Consider the following 24,635-nt stretch of genomic DNA (forward strand, 5'->3'; position numbering starts at 1 on the left):
AATGGTGGAGATGGAGATTGATGTTATGAATCAGGGAACAAACACGACTCTCCCCAGCCCCACCCCTGCCCAGATAACTGAGGCTAGCATGCATGCTCCTTCATCAGCAATGCATCTGCCTTCACTGATGCACCCAAATTCTTTTGCTTACAATCTCCCTTCTCATCCAGCGACAGTTCCTATACTGAGACGAAGATGAGCTTTTCTCTCTTTCGAATGGGATTGTGATCCCCTACAGGAACAGGGGGTGGGGAATGGTACCTGAAATGCACACCATGGATCAACGTCTAATGGCCATTTGTCATGGATGCTGTAGTTGAGATTCCTGCATTGCGGAGGGTTGGACTTGATGGCCCTTGTGGTCCCATCCAACTCTACAATTCTATGATTGTATGGTGTCAGGAATGCTGAGCCTCCACCATCCAGACAGACCAGAATGGATTGGATCAAAAGGTTGCTCGGCATCTCTGACACTCTCACCTACACATCCCTGATCAATGCTTCTTTGAGCTTTCCTTCTATCTCTCTTTAGCAAATCCTTTCTGTTGCCTTTCTATCACTCATTGATGGCACTCTGAATATGCTTCAGGCCTGCAAGAGTTCTGATGCTTCCAGTTCCAAGAGAATCTCTTCCTTCCCCTGTGTACCTTTGCCTTGTGTCAATTATAAATTCATCTGTCACTTTGTCATTTAACTCTTTTGTGGCTGAAAGGATTGTCGACCTATTTGAAGCCGCTCACCTAACAAATGCTTTCATGATCTCCTCTTTCCACTACAATAAACACTATCTATCTGCAGCATAATTATATTTTTGGTATTGTTCATTTTTCATTTCTTTTACTCATTCCTAGGTTTCACTCCTAGGCATGGGGGGGGCATGTCTATCTTAGATTATTTCCAATAGGTCTACACTGAGTAGAACGTAGCTGGCTACAGCACTACATCTAAAAAGAACAGCGCCCATATATAGAATAAAAAGGGTCCTCACATGTAATAATACAAATCAGAAATGTAGGGAACATCATGGCATAGTTAGTTATTTCAGCAGCAGCAAACACCACTGCAATAAGTTTTAGGTAGTTATGATTTTATATATTTGGATGTGAGGGCAATCTGGCTACAACATCCATTGTCCCATTGATTGCCATGGTTGATTCGGCTGATCTGGCTAGCTAGGCAAATGCAGCGGCGTAGTGTAGGGTGTCAGCACCTGGGGCAAGGCAAGTAATTTGCGACCCCTAACCCCTAACCTGCCGCCTCTGCCAGATTCTTCTTGCTGCTGCCTGGTCTGGTCTGGTGTGGTTCTCTCCCGCGCTCAGCACTGCACTGGGTGGCCGCTGCACTGTCCCTCCCCCAGATAGTCCCTCGCTCTCTCTCCGCACCGCAAGCCTGGCACCCACCCCCTCCACAATGGGCGGCGACCCAGCGGCTCGGATTGGATTCGCAGAGCCAGCACTGCATTGAGAGAGAGTGAGCCAGGTAGGGGCAGAGAGCTGCAAGTGCGAGCGTGCCCCCCCAGATGTTGCGCCCAGTGTGGCAGGCCCTCCCTGCACCCCCGCACGCTACACCACTGGGCAAGTGTCCCCTCCCTCCCTCAACGGTCAATGTGACCCCCCTGTCAGTACGCCTTTGAGCCGATGCCAAGGACTGGGCTGTACAACTGGATCTGCCATGACTGGGCTAGGAGACTGGAGCACTTCTAGAGACCATCCACTCCTGGAAAGCAGGTCTAAGTGAACTGGACCCACAACTGTGAGTTGTGAGCACCAAACTCAGCAGAGTATAAACAACACGGAAGAAAGCTGTGAAGCATAACTTCTTTTATTTCTAATAGCTACTGCAAGCTAAAACTCAAGCGCTACTGGCTTGAATGAGTGTTACAGCTCCCACTCAGCCATCTGATGTCTACATAGATAAGACTCAAATTCGCCACAGAGTCAGGTTGGAGAGGAAGAAGCAAAAAGCAGTTTCCTCCCCTCCTCTCTGAAAACATCATATCAGGAGATTCTCACAATGGAAGGGGGTGAAAATAACTACACACACACACACACTCAAAGCTGCATGCTCGGTGAAAGAGGATGGCATCCCAGATAGGAGTGCACTGTTCTTTGGTCAAGGGCATACAATACTTGAATAGAAATAAAGTGAAAAGAAGGTGTGCTCTTTCCACCTTGCTACTTCTCTCGCAGAACTAAAACATGACTAGGGAAAGATTCAATGCACCCCAGAGAAAGGGAAAAATGCCAGTTCTCTATGCGTGTGTCAGATGTACATTCCAAACCTGAAAGTGCACTTCATTCAGCCAGGAATGATTGGAAGAAGCCCAGAGAGAGTTGCACATTTTGACTGGGGACATTGTTCTATGATGAGCGCTTATAACTTGGGTGCCTAGTGAACTACAGGACACAGAGGAGTGATCATCATTTCATGTTTAGCCAGCCTCTCTCAGCGCCATCAGACCTTACAGTGCAACATCAGAGGGTCCTTAAACACGTATTTCAAAGATTTGCAACAGGACTGTGAAGAGGTTCTGACGTTTGCTGTCACTCCCTGCTTTGCTCAGCAGCTAGGACACCACACATAGCTGAGGAGAAGGAGCCAGTGTGGTAAATAAGGATGCTGAAACTGTCCTCTGTAAGTAAGGGCAGCATTTTACAGGATCCTGGCTGGATCCTGTCAAGAAAAACTTTTCTGGGGGGACTGGGGCATCATGCAGGTATACAAGCAAAAAACAAAACCCCCAGATGGTTTAGAGATAAGTAGGAGGGCATTTGTGAGGGCAAGTGGAAGAGGAGGAGGAAAAAGTGTTAAGTTGTGGGTGAACATATCAAACGACACAGCGATTATTGAAACAGCTCTTTTTTTATTCAGAGGCCAGAAGAGAACTGAGCTGAAGGGCTCAGTCAGCCTGCATATATAGAGCTCCAGTACAACGTTACTCTAGCAACTTTCTAAAACTATCCAATCACTGAACGTCACTTTCGATCCTTCATTTGCATAAGATTCTACGGTATCCCCCTGCCGGCCCAGGGTGAGAATTTCAGTACATAACAAAAAGAGTCAACCCACAAAAGGAATCTGAGTTGTGTCAGCAATGACAATGTGGATGGGAACACTACGGCACGGGAACTAACAGTACAGGAGCTAAAATCCAAGACACAGGGATTAGAGGAAGAAAAACAAAGAGGGTTAAGGCAGAAGGGTTGGAATTGAGAAAAGGCCAGGAAAAATTAAATAGTTGGTGGCGGAGGCTAGTTTCTCCCGGGAAGCAGCCTGCGATGCGATTGCGGTTTTGGAAATGCGTCAGAAGGAAATGATTCTCTGTCTTAGATGAATTTCAGTAGAACCAGAGGAAGATATAAGGTCCAAATTGATTAAGGAGTTGTCTAATTAGATAGAGGTACAGGAAGAACTGATGGAAAACTCATTTGATTAAATCTTCTGAATCAAAGGTGAAAAAAAGTTACCAGGAGACTGTCTGATAATTTTTAATTTACGCCAAATCAGAGACCAAATATTACAAACAAACTATCAGAATAGATTACAGATAGGAGAGAAAAATAAAATTAATCTAAAATAAATTCCCTTCCAACTGCTAAAAAAACCAAGCTAATTCCAATTTTTTGACAGATGCTCTAAGAAATAAGCAAATTCCATATAGATGGGAATTCCTGAAGGGAGTCTCTTTTACATATAAATATAAGTAACAACAATGCAGGGATATATCTGAAGCATAGAAATTTCAGATGAAAAATTTAATATAAGAATTAGGAAAAGGGATGCTCGTGACAGGAACAGAAAGGGGGATAGAGAAATTATCTGAGGATAGCACTAATAAACAGGAAGAAGAGGAAGAATAATAAAGACATTATTAAAGCAGGAATAAAAATAATAATTTTTTTCCTTAAATTAAACCAGAATGGCAGATTAAAAATACTAACATGGAATGAAAATGGCTTAAATCAAAAATACAATGTGATTACCTAACAATCCCTCCCCAAGAAGAACCGTTGCACAATTGACTACAAGCGGGATGAGTAAGAACGGTGTGGAAATGAATTACTAACCAATGGCTTGGCTTACGGAGATCTGGAAAAGAATGAAAGGCTTTTGGAATGACGCAGTTATAAAAAGAGAGTTGCCATGTTGGCAGGCTTTGTTGCAGGATTGATGATCAAGGCGGAGGAAGCCATGGCTTTGTTATTATATTGGACTCCTGGCAGAACCCTCTGAGAAGATCGAGAAGGGAGTGACAGGCCTGCGAAGATTAACGAGCAGACGGTAAGATTGTTTTTTCTATGGGAGTGATGAAATGCATCTGCCGTCTGAATATGACGCTTGAATGAATGGAAAACCCACACAGGATTATAAAAATGCTTGCTTTCAACTCGCTTGTGAAGACTATCAAAGGTCACAAAGAGAAAGGAAAAATATACGAAAACAACAAGAAGAGGTGAGGAAAACAACAAAGAGAGGATTGGACAGAATTGTGAACACTATTTGGACAGAACTGTGAATATCAAAGCAGCAGAAATAAGATGATCGGATCTCTTTCGAAGCTCGAAATATGGGTACCCCCAACAGAAATTTAAAATTTGGCTCTGTAATTTGGAATTAATGTGATTTGATTGGTTTGTTAATAAAAATTATTTTTTAAAAAATAAATAAATAGAAAAATACAAGGAACATTGGAGATGAGAATACTTCTTCTTTTTTCAAAATAAAACCGCATATACCTTGAGACTTTGATTTTTAAAAATTGGGCATTTTGAAATCTGAAAACAATGGATGTGACCCATATTTGCATTCATTTGTATAATCAAATAATATAAGGGTTGAGACAAGGTGGCATTAGTAATTAAGGATATGTGCTTCCAACAAAGGCATCCAGCCAGGGACTATAAGAATCTATAGTGAAATATAAACGCTTGAATGAGATTACACTCTTCGCCCATGGGTTTAATTATTGAAAGAAAAACTTTGTGAGCTTTCTAGGCATTTGGGCAGAACCCTGACGTTTGCTGTCACTCCCTGCTTTGCTCAGCAGCTGAGACACCAGACACAGCTGAGGAGAGGGAGCCAGAAGTGTGGTAAATAAGGATGCTGAAACTGTCCTCTGTAAGTAAGGGCAGCATTTTAGAGCATTCTGGCTGGATCCTGGCAAGAAGAACTTTTCTGGGGGGACTGGGGCATCGTGAAGGTATACAGGCAAAAAAACAAACCCAGGATGGTTTAGAGATAAGTAGGGGGACATTTGTGAGGGAAAGTGGAAGAGGAGGTGGAAAAAGAATCAACCCACAAAAGGAATCTGAGTTGTGTCAGCAATGACAAAGTGGATAGGAAAGAGGAAAAGTTGTTAGACAGCTTGAGGATTGCCATTGTGTGGACAGGCGGAGTCCCCCAAAACCCTAGGCGGCCCCCGTGTGGAATAACACCTCAAGACAATGTGCTAGGGGATTAAAATTGGCCACAAATTTATTATGTTTCAGATGTGGGTAGACCTTGGCTCAGGCATTGGATGATAATCCCTCCCAGTCCCCCGCTGGGGATCTGGGGAACATCAGGGTTATCCAGAGTGGGGGGGGGGATGGGCTGGCTCTGGAGAACATATGTTCAAGCAGTTACACCACCGTCGCAGGGGAGAGCAATTACGCCCTCTCGGCGTACGGCCAAAGCCTCGCCTCAAACAATCCCTTTAACAGGGAACCCTAGTATCGCCTTCACAAAGAGAAGGGGGCGTGAGTCACCGCTACACCCCCACCCCCATTTAGAGAAGATAGACTAAAGGATTCTGCCCAAGGCCTTTATATTAACAGTTACCACGGTTAGAGAATATGGTGGATTTGAGTTTATTACTGCATTTCTGAATGTGTCTCTTTATTCAGCATATTGGGTCACAGGGCAAAAAGGATATGACCGTTGCATCCATCCTGTTTTGAATGTAATCCATTCATTAGCGTGCCTGCAATCTGAAGCCTGCAGAACTGCCATGGAATCTGTTCCAAGAAGCTCCCTTCCAATCCGAACCAAGTTACATATACGTGTTACATTCTACCTCATTGTGGGAGGCTCTGTGTTATTTTTAATTAGTTGGTAGCATTATTGTTTTTCTCATGACTGTTTCAGGGCCAAAATCATTGCTGAATCGTGGCAAACATTGCAGAGGAACGCCTGGTATCTGCCAGCTCAGTGCTATCCAATTCCATGTCTGCGCAATGTGCATATGTATTCAGTGTCTCTTCTTGTTGTTGTTGGGGAGAGATGGGGACTACCACTAGCTCTTGAGGGAGCGGGAAGATAAAGGAGATGATCAGAGAAGCCTCCATCTTTTCCCTTTTTCTCAGACTTTCGAGATAAAAAACCCGAACTGCTTGGCAGGGGGTTGGACTCGATGGCCCTTGTGGTCTCTTCCAACTCTATGATTCTATGATTCTATGATTCTATATTGACAAAAACATTGAAAACCTTGGGGAAGGGACAAATCTACCATCTTCTTTGTAGCTGTTACTGTATGTGTGTAATTATGATCTCTTAGAAATTATTTATATGGAAAACATATACCAGGCTAAACATTAGCAGATATCAAGAGAGGCATATATCAAGCAAACTACAAGGAACATTGCAGATGAAAATACTTATTGACCCAGCAAATTAGAGGCCGATTAGCTTATTAAGTGTGATTCGTAAACTCTACTCAAAGCATCTCCTTAATAAGTTTACAGAATGGCTAGAGAATGAAGATATCCTGGCAATAGAACAAGTGGGCTTCAGACCTGGAAGGTCCACGATAGATCATTGTCTAACGTTACAGCATCTCATCGACAAATACAAACCAGGAGGGCAGGCCTCACTATATGCTGCCTTCGTCAAGCTAAAAGAAGCATTTGATACAGTCTCCAGAACCGGACTCTGGGAGAGACTACAGGGTACCAATATAGATAGAAGGCTCCTCCTCTTAATTCAGGGACTGCACGCAAACACGGCTCTTAGAGTCAGGTGCAGCTGCCTAGGACACCTAACGGACTCTATTAAAACCTTCAAAGGAGTCAGGCAAGGGTGCCTATTGGCCCCTCTACTATTTAATTTCTGTCTAAATAACTTAGTATCTGCACTCAATGACTCAGAACTCCACCCGCCAAAGCTTGCAAATCGGCATATTTCGGTCCTGCTATACACTGATGTTGCGGTAATTCTATCTAGAACCCCCATTGGACTCAAAAGAGCACTAAGAAAGCTCACAACATCATGTCTCAAAATCAACTATCAAAAGACCAAGATACTTGCTTTTGGGATAAAACCAAAGCTTAGAAGCTGGGAACTCCAAGGCATAAACTAGAACAAGTCACAAACTACAAGTATCTAGGAATGGTGGTATAGGCCTTAGGAACCAACAAACTACGCATAAACTCCATCGGGAGTTCAGTGGAAAAAAACCGCAAATTGTATCCTTAAATTCTTCAGACCACAAGGGGGCTTCTTCGTCCCCGCAGCTCTAAAATTATACAAGGCCAAAACTTTGGCAAAACTCCTCTATGGTTCCTTTTTGGGCCCGCCTTCCTCTGCTTTCTCCCCACTTGAGAGAGTTCAATCTAGACTTCTTAGAGCTCTCCTCCAAGTCCCCAGATGTGTCTCAAACGCATGGGTTAGATTGGAAACAGGGATGATGACAGTGGAGGCTAGCATCTGCCTAACATCAATCTGCAAATGGCTGACATTGAACCTGCTCCCCCAAGGGATAGTCCCATTGATTCTCTGTGACCAATTCCAGTCGGGCTGGCAAACTGCAGTCCTGAACACCCTCTGGAAATTTGGTTTTGCCCCTCAAGCCCTTCTAAGTCTGGGCTTGGGCCAGGCAAAAGCTATGGTCAGGCAAAGTATATTAGACACCAAGAGACAGCAGGACTGTGCAAGGTGCCCCGACTATAGAACTGGAGAAATTGAGAGATATATAGCCACACCGGCAGCATATCTCTTCTTTCTCGTTTCTTGGGATGCAAGAAGGGCCTTTACACTCGCCAGACACTCGGCTCTTCCCTCGCCGGTCCTGGGTGGAGCTTTTAGAAAAGTCCCCTATGCTCAGAGACTTTGCAGCTGTCCATTGGGAGAGATAGGAAGCCCAGAACACTTGTTCTTTAGATGTCCCTCTTATGAAGAGGCACGTAGTAAGATCATGGATACCCTACTGGTGAGGCTCGCTGACCTCCCACAAAAGCAAAAATTTGACCTTTTGCTGTTAGGCAAAGACAAGAAGATGACCGGGATGGTCGACAGATTCTGTGTACAGATCTGTAGGCACAGACCATCGCCCAATTCAAAATAGTCTGGCAATACTTCTTGTTTTTGAAAATGAAACCCCAGAAACATTGAGATTATGATTAAAAAACTGGGGATTTTAAAATCTGAAAACAATGGATGTCACCAGTGCGTTTTTCCCCTAAAACAATGTCAAGGGCTACTCTGGTTTTCCTACTCATACTGAAATACAAATTGTATAGGGGGGGGTGTTCCCCTGCCTCCCCCCAGAAAATAAACACTGGGTGTGACCCATATTTGTGTCCTTTTGTGTAATTTTTTTTTTTGGGCGTCCTTTTGTATAATCCAATAACATAAGGGTTGGGACATGGTGGCATTAGTAATTAAGGATATGTGCTTCCAACAAAGGAATCCAACCAGGGACTATAATAATCTATAATGAAATATAAACTCTTGAATGAGATTACACTCTTCCCCCGCGGGGTTAATCATTGAAAGAAAAATGTTTGTGAGATTTCTAGGTATTTGTGCCAAGTGTCCATTAGGAAAGAGCAATGCTGACTCAAGGCGTGGAAGCCAAAAGCAAACGGTATAAATGCTCCAGACATTTCTGTATTCCTCAACAGAGTCTTCCAGCTTCCCTTGACTTCGGTTGCTCAGACTTTCTGCTCTTGGTAAGTTGTCTTTAAATCAAAGCTTTAATAGGAAAAGGGCACAGAGGAATTCGGTGACTCTGGAGGAGATTCAGTAGGGATTGTGTTTTGAAAACTTAAGGAACAGCTAGAGCTATTTTTGGTCATCTGCATACTATCCCTGGCTTTTTCCTGTAGGACTAATTGCCGTCATTAACAGTCGTCAACAGGTTTACCATACCCATTGAATCAATCACCCATCTCCTACTAACTTCATGAGAAATGTCTCCCCTATATATCTTCATTCTTCTTTGGTAATCACTCATAGCCGAGTAAGATTGTCTGTAAGATTGACTGTGGAGGCCAATTCCGGATCCACACATCCGTCCACAGTGGGGACATTGGTTTCTAGGCAGGATTTGATCACGGTGTCAGGGCCTTCCTCATAGAACGTTTCTCCCTTGAGTCCTGAGTATGAGTGTCTTCAGAGCCCATGACACCTTTGGCAAAGGCTGTTCTCCAACTGGAGCACTCACAGGCCAGTTGTCCGTGTTTATACTACATTTTTTAAAATTTGCCTTTAGACAGTCTTTAAACTTCTTTTGTTGACCACCAGCATTACACTTTCCATTTTTATGTTCAGAATAGAGTAGTTGCTTTGGAAGAGGATCATCAGGCATCCACATAACATGACCAGTCCAATGAAGTTGATGTTGAAGAATCATTGCTTCAACACTGGTGTTCTTTGCTTCTTCCAGTACACTGATATTAGTTCACCTGTCTTCCCAAGTGATGTGTAAAATTTTTCGAGGACACTGTTAAGGTCTGGTGACCTTTGTTTCAGAGTATCTGAAGAAGTGTGCATTCGCACCAAAGCTTATACCCAGAACAAACTTAGTTGGTCTCTAAGGTGCTACTAGACTTTTTTTTTTTTTTTTTTTTTTGAGGAGCAGGGTAATTAGAAAGTTGCAGACTTTCACATTTGCCTCATAGATTTGGTGTGAATCGCAGTGGAAACATGAAAATACTTACAAAGCTGGAATATTGCAATGGATTTGTTTTAGCCTGAGTGGATTCTCTAATCCAGGGACACAAAGTGCAGTATGAGGAATGAGGACTCACTCTATTCACATACTGAGGGTAGTACAGTTGTACCTTGGTTTTCGAACAGCATAGTTCTCAAACACTTTGGTTCCCAAACGCCGCAAACCCGGAAGTGACTGTCCCAGTTTGTGAACTATTTTTGGAAGCCGTACATCCAATGGGGCTTCTGTGGCTGCTGATCGACTGCAGGAGCTTCCTGCATCCCATCAGAAGCCGCGCTTTGGTTTCTGAATGTTTCTGAAGTCAAATGGACTTCCGGAATGGATTCTGTTCGACTTCTGAGGTACAACTGTATAGGAGAGGTTTTTTTAATTGACTAAGCCTTTAACAAAGTAACCAAGGACCACCTAAGGTCACTCTTTGAACTTGTATACCCCCCTCCTCAAATTTTTAGTTTTGACTCGCCTCATGCTGTTGCTATACAGGAGTGTGAGGAACGAAGACCTCATTCTCCCCACAAAAAGGGAGGAAAAGTTGGGAGGATGAGGGGGGGGGTTTGGGGGGGTGGTGCCTGTATATCACCTTGCTAAAAATCTATCTGCTTGCTAAACTTTACTATTTACTGTGATGTAACTGAACACCACTTTCAGAAAAGATTGCTCATAGTATTTATTGATGCAAAATTTGTAATTAAAACAGAATCCGAGTAGACATTAGTGTACACCATCTTAAACACTTTCATGTTATTTTTTCCAGATTCACACCAGTTGTTCTACGATGACTACAGCTGTAATGACACCCATTATGAAATGCAGCATGCCTATTGAAGTAATGACGCGGGCAGCCGACGGAACACTTAGGCCGATGACAATAATGGTGGAGATGGAGATTGATGTTATGAATCAGGGAACAAACACGACTCTCCCCAGCCCCACCCCTGCCTGGATAACTGAGGCTAGCATGCATGCTCCTTCATCAGCAATGCATCTGCCTTCACTGATGCACCCAAATTCTTTAGCTTACAATCTCCCTTCTCATCCAGCGACAGTTCCTATACTGAGACGAAGATGAGATTGTCTCTCTTTCGAATGGGATTGTGATCCCCTACAGGAACAGGGGGTGGGGAATGGTACCTGAAATGCACACCATGGATCAACGTCTAATGGCCATTTGTCATGGATGCTGTAGTTGAGATTCCTGCATTGCAGAGGGTTGGACTTGATGGCCCTTGTGGTCCCATCCAACTCTACAATTCTATGATTGTATGGTGTCAGGAATGCTGAGCCTCCACCATCCAGACATACCAGAATGGATTCGATCAAAAGGTTGCTCAGCATCTCTGACACTCTCACCTACACATCCCTGATCAATGCTTCTTGGAGCTTTCCTTCTGTCTCTCTTAAGCGCATCCTTTCTGTTGCCTTTCTATCACTCATTGATGGCACTCTTAATATGCTTCAGGCCTGCAAGAGTTCTGATGCTTCCAGTTCCCTGAGAATCTCTTCCTTCCCCTGTGTACCTTTGCCTTGTGTCAATTATAAATTCATCTGTCACTTTGTCATTTAACTCTTTTGTGGCTGAAAGGATTGTCGACCTATTTGAAGCCGCTCACCTAACAAATGCTTTCATGATCTCCTCTTTCCACTACAATAAACACTATCTATCTGCAGCATAATTATATTTTTGGTATTGTTCATTTTTCATTTCTTTTACTCATTCCTAGGTTTCACTCCTAGGCATGGGGGGGGGCATGTCTATCTTAGATTATTTCCAATAGGTCTACACTGAGTAGAACGTAGCTGGCTACAGCACTACATCTAAAAAGAACAGCGCCCATATATAGAATAAAAAGGGTCCTCACATATAATAATACAGATCAGAAATGTAGGGAACATCATGGCATAGTTAGTTATTTCAGCAGCAGCAAACACCACTGCAATAAGTTTTAGGTAGTTATGATTTTATATATTTGGATGTGAGGGCAATCTGGCTACAACATCCATTGTCCCATTGATTGCCAGGGTTGATTCGGCTGATCTGGCTAGCTAGGCAAATGCAGTGGCGTAGTGTAGGGTGTCAGCACCGGGGGCTAGGCAAGTAATTTGCGCCACCTAACCCCAAACCTGCCGCCGCTGCCAGCTTCTTCTTGCTGCTGCCTGGGCTGGTCTGCTGTGGTTCTCTCCAGCGCTCAGCGCTGCGCTGGGCGGCCGCTGCACTGTCCCTCCCCCAGATAGTCCCTCGCTCTCTCTCCGCACCGCAAGCCTGGCACCCACCCCCTCCACAGTGGGCGGCGACCCAGCGGCTCGGATTGGATTCGCAGAGCCAGCACTGCAGTGAGAGAGAGTGAGCCAGGTAGTGGCAGAGAGCTGCAAGTGCGAGCGTGCCCCCCCAGATGTTGCGCCCAGTGTGGCAGGCCCCCCCTGCACCCCCGCACGCTACGCCACTGGGCAAGTGTCCCCTCCCTCCCTCAACGGTCAATGTGACCCCAACGCCTTTGAGCCGATGCCAAGGACTGGGCTGTACAACTGGATCTGCCATGACTGGGCTAGGAGACTGGAGCACTTCTAGAGACCATCCACTCCTGGAAAGCAGGTCTAAGTGAACTGGACCCACAACTGTGAGTTGTGAGCACCAAACTCAGCAGAGTATAAACAACACGGAAGAAAGCTGTGAAGCATAACTTCTTTTATTTCTAATAGCTACTGCAAGCTAAAACTCAAGCGCTACTGGCTTGGATGAGTGTTACAGCTCCCACTCAGCCATCTAATCTCTACATAGATAACACTCAGACTCCCCACAGAGTCAGGTTGGAGAGGAAGAAGCAAAAAGCAGTTTCCTCCCCTCCTCTCTGAAAACATCATATCAGGAGATTCTCACAATGGAAGGGGGTGAAAATAACCACACACACACACACACACACACACACACACACACATACTCAAAGCTGCATGCTCAGTGAAAGAGGATGGCCATCCCAGATAGGAGTGCACTGTTCTTTGGTCAAGGGCATACAATACTTGAATAGAAATAAAGTGAAAAGAAGGTGTGCTCTTTCCACCTTGCTACTTCTCTCGCAGAACTAAAACATGACTAGGGAAAGATTCAATGCACCCCAGAGAAAGGGAAAAATGCCAGTTCTCTATGCGTGTGTCAGATGTACATTCCAAACCTGAAAGTGCACTTCATTCAGCCAGGAATGATTGGAAGAAGCCCAGAGGGAGTTGCACATTCTGCCTGCTGACATTGTTCTATGATGAGCGCTTTTAACTGGGTGCCTAGTGAAGTACATGACACAGAGGAGTGATCATCATTTCATGTTTAGCCAGCCTCTCTCAGCGCCATCAGACCTTACAGTGCAACATCAGAGGGTCCTTAAAGATGTATTTCAAAGATTTGCAACAGGAATGTGAAGAGGTTCTGACGTCTGCTGTCACTCCCTGCTTTGCTCAGCAGCTAGGACACCACACATAGCTGAGGAGAGGGAGCCTAAGTGTGGTAAATAAGGATGCTGAGACTAGGGCAGCATTTTAGAGCATTCTGGCTGGATCCTGTCAAGAAGAACTTTTCTGGGGGGACTGGCGCATCATGCAGGTATACAAGCAAAAAACAAAACCCCCAGATGGTTTAGAGATAAGTAGGGGGCATTTGTGAGGGCAAGTGGAAGAGGAGGAGGAAAAAGTGTTAAGTTGTGGGTGAACATATCAAACGACACAGCGATTATTGAAACAGCTCTTTTTTTATTCAGAGGCCAGAAGAGAACTGAGCTGAAGGGCTCAGTCAGCCTGCATATATAGAGATCTAGTACAACGTTATTCTAGCAACTTTCTAAAACTATCCAATCACTGAACGTCACTTTCGATCCTTCATTTGCATAAGATTCTACGGTATCCCCCTGCTTGCCCAGGGTGAGAATTTCAGTACATAACAAAAAGAGTCAACCCACAAAAGGAATCTGAATTGTGTCAGCAATGATAACTGCGGCACGGGGACTAACAGTACAGGAGCTAAAATCCAAGACACAGGGATTAGAGGAAGAAAAACAAAGAGGGTTAAGGCAGAAGGGTTGGAATTGAGAAAAGGCCAGGAAAAATTAAAGAGGAGGTGGCGGAGGCTAATGTCTCCCAGGAAGCAGCCTGCGATGTGATTGCGGTTTTGGAAATGTGTCAGAAGGAAATGATTCTCTGTCTTAGATGAATTTCAGTAGAACCAGAGGAAGATATAAGGTCCAAATTGATTAAGGAGTTGCTTAATTAGATAGAGGTGCAGGAAGAACTGATGGAAAACTTATTTGATTAAATCTTCTGAATTAAATCAAGCTTTGCAAAGGTGAAAACAAGTTACCAGGAGACTGTCTGGTAATTTTTAATTTACGCCAAATCAGAGACCAAATATTACAAACAAACTATCAGAATAGATTACAGATAGGAGAGAAAAATAAAATTAATCTAAAATAAATTCCCTTCCAACTGCTAAAAAAACAGAGCTAATTCCAATTTTTTGACAGATGCTCTAAGAAATAAGCAAATTCCATAGAGATGGGAATTCCTGAAGGGAGTCTCTTTTACATATAAAAATAAGAAACAACAATCAGGGATATATCTGAAGCGTAGAAATTTCAGATGAAAAATTTAATATAAGAATTAGGAGAAGGGATGCTCGTGACAGGAACAGAAAGGGGGATAGAGGAATTATCTGAGGATAGCACTGATAAACAGGAAGAAGAGGAAGAATAATAAAGACATTATTAAAGCAGGAATAAAAAAATAATTATTTTTCCTTAAATTAATCAGAATTGCAGATTAAAAATACTAACTTGGAATGAAAATGGCTTAAATCAAAAATACAACGTGATTACCTAACAATCCCTCCCTAAGAACCGTTGCACAATTGACAACAAGCGGGATGATTAAGAACGGTGTGGAAATGAATTACTATCCAATGGCTTGGCTTATGGAGATCTGGAAAAGAATGAAAGGCTTTTGGAATGACGCAGTTATAAAAAGAGAGTCGCCATGTTGGCAGGCTTTGTTGCAGGATTGATGATCAAGGGGGAGGAAGCCATGGCTTTGTTATTATTTTGGACTGCTGGCAGAACCCTCTGAGAAGATCAAGAAGGGAGTGACAGGCCTGCGAAGATTAATGAGCTGACGGTAAGATTGTTTTTTCTATGGGAGTGATGAAATGCATCTGCCATCTGAATATGACACTTGGATGAATGGAAAAACCCACATAGGATTATAAAAATGCTTGTTTTCAACTCGCTTGTGGAGACTATCAGAGGTCACAAAGAGAAAGGAAAAATATACGAAAACAACAAGAAGAGATGAGGAAAACAACAAAGAGAGGATTCGACAGAATCGTGAACATTATTTGAACAGAACTGTGAACATCAAAGCAGCAGCAATAAGATGTTCGGATCTTTTTCAAAGCTCGAATTATGGGTGCCCCCAACAGAAATTTAAAATTTGGCTCTGTAATTTGGAATTAATGTGATTTGATTGGTTTGTTAATAAAAATTATTTTTTAAAAAATAAATAAATAGAAAAATACAAGGAACATTGGAGATGAGAATACTTCTTGTTTTTTTCAAAATAAAACCCCAGAAACCTTGAGATTTTGATTTTTAAAAATTGGGCATTTTGAAATCTGAAAACAATGGATGTGACCCATATTTGCATTCATTTGTATAATCAAATAATATAAGGGTTGAGACAAGGTGGCATTAGTAATTAAGGATATGTGCTTCCAAGAAAGGCATCCAGCCAGGGAGTATAAGAATCTATAGTGAAATATAAACACTTGAATGAGATTACACTCTTCCCCCATGGGTTTAATTATTGAAAGAAAAACTTTGTGAGCTTTCTAGGCATTTGGGCAGAACCTGACGTTTGCTGTCACACCCTGCTTTGCTCAGCAGCTGAGACACCACACACAGCTGAGGAGAGGGAACAAGAGGTGTGGTAAATAAGGATGCTGAGACTGTCCTCTGCAAGTAAGGGCAGCGGTTTAGAGCATTCTGGCTGGATCCTGGCAAGAAGAACTTTTCGGGGGGGACTGGGGCATCATGTAGGTATACAGGCAAAAAAACAAACCCAGGATGTTTTAGAGATAAGTAGGGGGACATTTGTGAGGGAAACTGGAAGAGGAGGAGGAAAAAGAATCAACCCACAAAAGGAATCTGAGTTGTGTCAGCAATGACAAAGTGGATAGGAAAGAGGAAGAGTTGTTAGACAGGTTGAGGATTGCCATGGTGTGGACAGGCGTAGTCCCCCAAAACCCTAGGCGGCCCCCGTGTGGAATAACACCTCAAGACAATGTGCTAGGGGATTAAAATTGGCCACAAATTTATTATGTTTCAGATGTGGGTAGACCTTGGCTCAGGCATTGGATGATAATCCCTCCCAGTCCCCCGCTGGGGATCTGGGGAACATCAGGGTTATCCAGAGTGGGGGGGGGATGGGCTGGCTCTGGAGAACATATGTTCAAGCAGTTACACCACCGTCGCAGGGGAGAGCAATTACGCCCTCTCGGCGTACGGCCAAAGCCTCGCCTCAAACAATCCCTTTAACAGGGAACCCTAGTATCGCCTTCACAAAGAGAAGGGGGCGTGAGTCACCGCTACACCCCCACCCCCATTTAGAGAAGATAGACTAAAGGATTCTGCCCAAGGCCTTTACCACGGTTACCACGGTTAGAGAATATGGTAGATTTGATTTGATATTACTGCATTTCTGAATGTGTCTCTTTATTCAGCATACTGGGTCACAGGGCAAAAAGGATATGACCGTTGCATCCATCCTGTTTTGAATGTAATCCATTCATTAGCGTGCCTGCAATCTGAAGCCTGCAGAACTGCCATGGAATCTGTTCCAGGAATCTCCCTTCGAATCCGAACCAAGTTACATGTACATTTTACATTCTAACTCATTGTGGGAGGCTCTGTGTTATTTTTAAATAGTTAGTAGCATTATTGTTTTTCTCATGACTGTTTCAGAGCCAAAATAATTGCTGAATCATGGCAAACATTGCAGAGGAACGCCTGGTATCTGCCAGCTCAGTGCTATCCAATTCCATGTCTGTGCGATGTGCATATGTATTCAGTGTCTCTTCTTGTTCTTGCTGTTGGGGAGAGATGGGGACTACCACTAGCTCTTGAGGGAGCTGGAAGATAAAGGAGATGATCAGAGAAGCCTCCTTCTTTTTCTTTTTTCTCAGACATTCAAGATAAAAAATCCCAACTGCCTATATTAACAAGAACATTGAAAACCTAGGGGAACAGACAAATCTACCATCTTCTTTGTAGCTGTTACTGTGTGTGTGCAATAATGATCTCTTAGAAATAATTTATATGGAAAACGTATACCAGGCTAAACATTAGCAGATATCAAGAGAGGCATATATCAAGCAAAATACAAGGAACATTGCAGATGAGAATACGTATTGTTTTTGGAAATGAAACCCCAGAAACATTGAGATTATGATTAAAAAACTGGGCATTTTAAAATCTGAAAAAAATGGATGTCACCAGTGCTTTTTTCCCTAAAACAATGTCAAGGGCTACTCTGGTTGTCCTAATCATATTTAAATACTGCCCCTCAATGAGGCCGAACGTAGACCTTAAACACAAATTGTATGGGGGGGTGTTCCCCTGCATCCCCCCAGAAAATAAACACTGGGTGTGACCCATATTTGTGTCCTTTTGTGTAATCAAGTAACATAAGGGTTGAGACAAGGTGCCTTTAGTAATTAAGGATATGTGCTTCCAACAAAGGCATCCAACCAGGGACTATAATAATCTATAATGAAATATGAACTCTTGAATGAGATTACACTCTTCCCCCACGGGGTTAATCATTGAAAGAAAAATGTCTGTGAGATTTCTAGGCATTTCTGCCAAGTACCCATTAGGAAAGAGCAATGCTGACTCAAGGCGTGGAAGCCAAACGGTATAAATGCTCCAGACATTTCTGTCTTCCTCACCAGAGTCTTCCAGCTTCCCTTGACTTTGGTTGCTCAGCCTTTCCAGCTCTTGGTAAGTTGTCTTTAAATCAAAGCTTTAAGAGGAAAAGGGCACAGAGGCATTCTGTGACTCTGGAGGAGATTCACTAGGGATTGTGTTTTGAAAACTTAAGGAGCAGCTAAAGCTATTTTTTTGTCATCTGCATACTATCCCTTGCTTCTTCCTGAGGGACTAATTGCCGTCATTAACAGCCGTCAATAGGTTTACCATACCAATTGAGTCAATCACCCATCTCCTACTACCTTCCTGAGAAATGTCCACCCTATATATCTTCTTTATTCTTCAGTAAACACTCATAACCTTGTAAGATTGTCTTCCATAAACATGGTTTTAATAATGAGTCCCTAAGTGACTGTGGAGGCCAATTCTGGATCCACACATCCTTCCACAGTGGGGACATTGGTTTCTGGGCAGGATTTGATTACGGTGTGGATTTGCCAAGGGTGCCTTCCTCACAGCACGTTTCTCCCTTGAATCCTGAGTATGAGTGTCTTCAGAGCCCATGACACCTTTGGCAAAGGCTGTTCTCCAACTGGAGCGCTCGCAGGCCAGTTGTCAGTGTTTATACTACATTTTTTAAGATTTCCTTTAGACAGACTATAAACGTCTTTTGTTGACCACCAGCAGTACACTTTTCATTTCCATTTTTAAGTTCAGAATACAGTAGTTGCTTTGGAAGAGGATCATCAGGCATCCGCACAACACGACCAGTCCAATGAAGTTGATGTTGAAGAATCATTGCTTCAACACTGGTGATCTTTGCTTCTTCCAGTACACTGATATTAGTTTGCCTGTCTTGCCGAGTGATGTGTAAAATTTTTTGAAGACACTGTTAAGGTCTGGTGACTTTAGTTTCAGAGTATCTGAAGAAGTGTCCATGCACACAAAAGCTTATAGCCAGAACAAACTTAGTTGGTCTCTAAGGTGCTACTAGACACTTTTTTATTTTATTTTTGAGGAACAGAGTAATTAGAAAGTTGCAAGCTTTCACATTTGCCTCATAGATTTGGTGTGAATTGCAGTGGAAACATGAAAATACTTACATAGCTGGAATAGTGTAATGGATTTGTTTTAGCCTGAGTGGATTGTCTAATCCAGGGACACAAAGTGCATTATGAGGAATGAGGATTCACTCTATTTACATACCAAGGGTCATACAGTCGTACCTTGGTTTTCGAACAGCATAGTTCTCAAACATTTTGGTTCCTGAACGCCAGAAACCCGGAAGTGACAGTCCCAGTTTGTGAACTATTTTTGGAAGCCGAACATCCAATGGGGCTTCTGTGGCTTCCGATCAGCTGCAGGAGCTTCCTGCATCCCACCAGAAGCCACGCTTTGGTTTCTGAATGTTTCTGAAGTCGAACGGACTTCCAGAATGGATTCCATTCGACTTCTGAGGTATGACTGTACAGGAGAGTTTTTTTAATCTGACTAAGCCTTTAACGAAGTAACCAAGGACAAACCTAAGGTCACTCTTTGAACTTGTATACCCCCCTCCTCAAATTTTTAGTTTTGACTCGCCTCATGCTGTTGCCATGCAGGTGTGTGAGGAATGAAGACCTCATTCTCCCCACAAAAAGGGAGGAAAAGTTGGGAGGATGAGGGGTTTTTTTTTGTTTTTTGTGTGCCTGTATATTGCCTTGCTAAAAATCTATCTGCTTCCTAAATGTTACTATTTACTGTGATGTAACGGGACACCACTTTCAGAAAAGATTGCTCATAGCATTTATTGATGCAAAATTTGTAATTAAAACAGAATCCAAGTAGACATTAGTGTACACCATCTTAAACACTTTCATGTTATTTTCCCCAGATTCATAGCAGTTGTTCTACGATTTCTACAGCTGTAATGACACCCATTATGAAATGCAGCATGCCTATTGAAGTATTAACAGAGGCAGCCGACGGAACAATTAGGCCGATGACAATGTGGGTGGAGATGGAGATTGATGTTATGAAACAGGGAACAAACACGACTCTCCCCAACCCCAGCCCTGCCCAGATAACTCAGGCTAGCATGCTTGCTCCTTCATCAGCAATGCAGCTGCCTTCACTGATGCACCCAAATTCTTTTGCTTACAATCTCCCTTCTCATCCAGCGACAGTTCCTATACTGGAACAGCTCCTATACTGCGTATTTATTATATTAAGACAATGATGAGCTTGTCTCTCTTTCGAATGGGATTGTGATCCCCCACAGGAACGGGGTGTGGGGAATGGTACCTGAAATGCACACCATGGATCAACGTCTAATGGCCATTTGTCATGGATGCTGTAGTTGAGATTCCTTCATTGCAGAGGGTTGGACTTGATGGCCCTTGTGGTCCCCTCCAACTCTAGAATTCTATGATTGTACAGTGTCAGGAATGCTGAGCCTCCACCATCCAGACAGACCAGAATGGATTGGATCAAAAGGTGGCTCAGCATCTCTGACACTCTCACCTACACATCCCTGATCAATGCTTCTTTGAGCTTTCCTTCTGTCTCTCTTTAGCGCATCCTTTCTGTTGCCTTTCTATCACTCATTGATGGCACTCTGAATATGCTTCAGGACTGCAAGAGTTCTGATGCTTCCGGTTCCCTGAGAATTTCTTCCTTCCCCTGTGTATCTTTGCCTTGTGTGAATTATAAATTCATCTGTCACTTTGTCATTTAACTCTTTTGTGGCTGAAAGGATTGTCGACCTCACCTACCAAATGCTTTCATGATCTCCTCTTTCCACTACAATAAACACTATCTACCTGCATCATAATAATATTTTTTGTTCTGTTCATTTTTCACTTATTTTACTCATTCCTAGGTTTCACTCCTAGGCATGGGGGGGCAATGTCTATCTTAGATACATTATTTCCAATAGGTCTACACTGAGTAGAACTTAGCTGGCTACAGCCCTACATCTCAAAAGAACAGCCCCCATATATAGTATAAAAAAGGGTCCTCACATGTAATAATATAAATCGGAAATGTAGGGAACATAATGTCATAGTTAGTTATTTCAGCAGCAGCAAACCCCACTGCAATAAGTATTAGGTAGTTATGATTTTATATATTTGGATGTGAGGGCAATCTGGCTGCAACATCCATTGTCCCATTGATTGCCAGGGTTGATTCGGCTGATCTGACTAGCTAGGCAAGTGTCTCCTCCCTCCCTCATCGGTCAATGTGCACCCCCCTGTCAGTACACCTTTGAACCGATGCCAAGGACTGGGCTTAACAACTGGATCTGCCCCGACTGGGCTAGGTGACTGGAGTACTTCCAGAGACCTTCCACTCCTGGAAAGCAGGTCTAAGTGAACTGGACCAGAACTGTGAGTTGTGCGCACCAAACTCAGCAGAGTATAAACAACACAGAAGAAAGCTGTGAAGCATAACTTCTTTTATTTTGTAATAGTTACTTCAAGCTAAAACTAAAGAGCTACTGGCCTGAATGAGTCTTACAGCTCTCACTCAGCCATCTAATCTCTACATAGATAAAAAGAACAGCCCCCATATATATTATAAAAAATGGTCCTCACATGTAATAATATAAATCAGAAATGTAGGGAAAAAGTATTAGGTAGTTATCATTTTATATGTCTGGATGTGAGGGTGATCTGGCTGCGACTTCCATTGCCCATTGATCGCCAGGGTTGATTCGGCTGATCTGGCTAGCTAGGCAAGTGTCCCATCCCTCCCTCAACGGTCCATGTGTAGCACCCTGCTTGTGGTTAACGCTTAGCTGGAATGAAATATTCAACGCAGCAATAGAGAAATTAAAATAATAATTTATTTGTCAGACAAATAAATGAGAGGCACAGTGGTATATGGTTACCAAGCTCTGGCCTGGTCTCCTGTCATTATGGCCAGCACTTATATTCCCTCAGTCCAGCCCCCTTGTTCCTCCTTTGGCTGCCTCTGTCCAATCAGCCTGGTTGAATTTCCTATTGGCTGATTGCTATAACCAATCCTAAAAGATACACCCATTTCCTATTGCCTTTTATGGGATACAAAAAGCTATATATTCTTCTATCTATAAATGACAAATAAGTAGTCATATATCTTACATTTGTCTCAACAAGGAACCTTAATTACCAGCTCACCTCTTGCCCTCCTTGCCCTATTGCCCTCCAAAACAGATGGTTAATAGTTTTAAATTTTTTATCTTAGACAGATGTCAGGGATCTTGGGTTCACATTCTCATGCATCATCAATGAAAGATCTCCTTTTTGGAGGTCTTTAAACAATGGCCTGACAACCATATATCAGGAGTGCTCGATGGCGTCTCCTGTCTGGCAGGGGGCTGGGCTCATCTGCCCCCCTGGTCTCCTACAGCAATATGACTCTATGAAATAAGAATTTAACATTTCTTTCTTTCTAGATCCTTTGCATAATTACATTTAAGCCAGCATATTTCATACATTATCATAGATAGCTTTTTAGAAGAATAAACCTTCTCAAAGGAAAGGATGGACCAGTTTACAGCCTCAAAATAAAAGCCTCTTCTTCTATTTACACTTCCCTTCTCAGCCAGTTGTTTTCTTTTCCATTTACTCTTGGCCTTTAACCTTAGGAAGATATGGCTCAAGTTTAAGGCACATGGTTTTATTTTACTGTTTACCAACTATTAATTATGTAGGGTCAGTGTAACCTTGGTCTCAGACTGTAATTCCCTTTTTACGACTTTGAGAATTGTTTTCTGCTATAAATCAGGGGGGCCCCTTGTCCAGGAGGATAAACATCTTGCCAAAGTACTTAGGCAGCTGGTCTGCCTGGCATAAAACATTTGAAAATCTTTAAGCTCATTTTAAAATACAGACCCTAATCAAACTATAAGCCTTGATAAAAATGCAGGCTATGATTAGATGCCTCACATGTACACCCCCCTGTCAGTACGCCTTTGAGTCCATGCCAATGACTGGGCTCAACAACTGGATCTGCCCCAACTGTGCTAGGTGACTGGAGTAAAACTGAAGCGCTACTGGCTTGAATGAGTGTTACAGCTCTCACTCAGCCGTCTAATCTCTACATAGATAACGCTCAGACTCTCCACAGAGTCAGGCAGGAGAGGAAGAAGCGAAGAGCAGTTTCCTCCCCCTCCTTTCTGAAAACATCATATCGCAATGGGAGGGGGTGAAAATATCCACACACACACACACCCGAAGCTGCATGCTTGGTGAAAGAGGATGGCCATCCCAGATAGGAGTGCACTGTTCTTGGGTCAAGGGTATCAAGGGGAAAGAAGGGGTGCTCTCTCTGTTTGCAGGCACACGCGCTAAACCCTGTCTGTGGTGCCTACCCCTTTCCCCAAATGATAACACAGAAGATCAGAGTATGGGTTCAAATTGGCCACAACGTTATTGAACTTCAGAAGTGGGAAACTTGGCACAGGCCTTGGCAGGTAACCCTCTCAGCCCGCCTGGCTGAGGATATGCAGGCAGTTGAGGCCCAGTGAGAGGCGACTGCAAAGTGCAAACTTACACAGCATGCCCTTCCACCGACCTCGTCCTGGGAGTTTGACCTACATGCTGCCACTCTAGGGCCAGGGACTCCCGGTTTTGCCCTTTAACGGGCCCTGCAAGCGCCGCCGCATGGGGAGGGAGCATGAATGCATCCCCCCAACTTGATGCTAGACTAAAGGCTACCTGGCCAATGCCTAGAAAAGGGGGCTTAGCCCGAAAACACTTAGTCCGTGAGAACCACCGGCCGTGGGTTCTTCAGCAGCCCTCTCACGGAACAGCTCATCGTAAGCCAAAGCCGCTGAGTCCCCTGCCATTTTTTTTACTTTTAAGATAATGCCCAGATAGTTAGTCAAGTGCCAGATAGTAACCCTACATGCTGCCACTCTAAGGCCAGGGACTCCCGGTTTTGCCAATTAACGGGCCCTGCAAGTGCCGCCGCATGGGGAGGGAGCATGAATACAAGAATAAGCCGGGGAGAGCATGGCAAACAAGTCCACAAATTTCCCATTTAGAATGCGATTGCGTATATTCTTTTTAAGCCGGATGCCGGGAGGCTGATTCGTGGTCTTGAAGTTTGACGCCTGCACCTTCCCTTTCGCATCAAGCCCATCCTCCCCACATGGCTCTTTGGCCCCAAAGGCACGGCGATGGTGCCGGGTGCAACGTTCCCATATCCAACTAGGCAGGCCAGGGGCCTTGTGGGTAGTAACCCAGTACACTTTGCACCGTTCTTCTGACTCGCCACAGGAGGAATCACACGTACCTGAAAGAGCCGAAGAATCTGAAGTGTCCCTCTTGCACTTACGCCCATGCTTCCTCGATCTGCAAGACCTCTTCTTCCTGTGACGTGTTCTGCGCGAATCAGGGCTGGAGGAGCTGTCTGATGAACTCGAAACAGGTGACCTATGCAATCCCACCCCCCAGCTGCAAAGGTAAGCAGGCAGTGCCTGCTGCCTAGATGGGGCCTGTGCATCCCGCTTGGGTCGGCAGCAGCAGCTTCAACAAACCTCAACAAGAAGCCTCAACAGACAAGCAGGCCACGGCTGTGGCCTAGTCAGGCCCATCCGCCCTCCCAGGTCGGCAGGCACCTCCTGCAGGGGCAATTCCACACACCCCCCACTGCTGAAAAAAGGGACTAGGCCTCGTTTTGCGGCCTAGTAGGGCCCACAGCGCCCTCCTGGGCAGGCAGGCAGCTGTGGGGGGAATGTCACCCCCCCCGACACTGAGAAAAGTGATTAGGCCGTGTTT

At 43.9% G+C, this 24,635-nt stretch overlaps 1 long non-coding RNA gene across 2 annotated transcripts in view; it reads right to left on the bottom strand.

Annotated features, from left to right (window-relative positions):
• The window catches only part of LOC308575340, a 252,591-nt gene that overhangs the window by 100,670 nt on the left and 127,286 nt on the right, over positions 1 to 24,635 (bottom strand). Inside the window, exon 1 of one of the 2 annotated variants that reach the window (XR_014002788.1) lies at positions 24,151 to 24,492. The exons of the other annotated variant lie outside the window; for it this stretch is intronic. This is a non-coding gene — a long non-coding RNA (uncharacterized lncRNA). Of the gene's footprint in view, positions 1 to 24,150; positions 24,493 to 24,635 lie in introns of those variants that run through there. 2 annotated transcript variants of the gene reach the window in all.

This window comes from Podarcis bocagei (assembly GCF_964188305.1).
Source record: "Podarcis bocagei genome assembly, chromosome: 16".
Taxonomy (NCBI): Eukaryota; Metazoa; Chordata; class Lepidosauria; order Squamata; family Lacertidae; genus Podarcis; species Podarcis bocagei.